This window comes from Cyprinodon variegatus, unplaced genomic scaffold (assembly GCF_000732505.1).
Source record: "Cyprinodon variegatus isolate N-32 unplaced genomic scaffold, C_variegatus-1.0 Scaffold2004, whole genome shotgun sequence".
Lineage (NCBI taxonomy): Eukaryota > Metazoa > Chordata > Actinopteri > Cyprinodontiformes > Cyprinodontidae > Cyprinodon > Cyprinodon variegatus.
In genome coordinates this window covers 35,366-35,774 of record NW_015152457.1, presented here as the reverse complement: position 1 = coordinate 35,774, position 409 = coordinate 35,366, and positions in this window count along the sequence as shown.

Here is a 409-nt window from a genome sequence, read left to right as displayed (position 1 = left end):
TGAGTTTAGGTTGGGGTTAGGGTTAGTCAAGAACCCGTAATGGTTAGTATCACACCTTAGGCATGGAGGGACACGGGAATGGAGCAGAACTATTACTGAACAATTTTATTAGGCAGCCTTTCTCTTGGTCGTACAGGCTGGGGTCAGGTTTAGGAGGTCAATCCAGCTAAGCCTCCACTGTTACTATGTACTTCACTGCAGTACTCCTTGGACAGCTTCAACTACAGTATGCCTAAAGATTCTGTAAAAGTTTAAAAAACAATCCACTGGACTTGATTTCCAAGGTTTGAAGACGTTTCGCTTCCCCTCCAGGAAGCTTTCTCAGTTCAAATGTCTGGATCCGCAGTGAGTTTGAGTCTTTATATAGACAAGGCCTTGTATTGCTTGGAAAGATGGGAAGCGAAACATG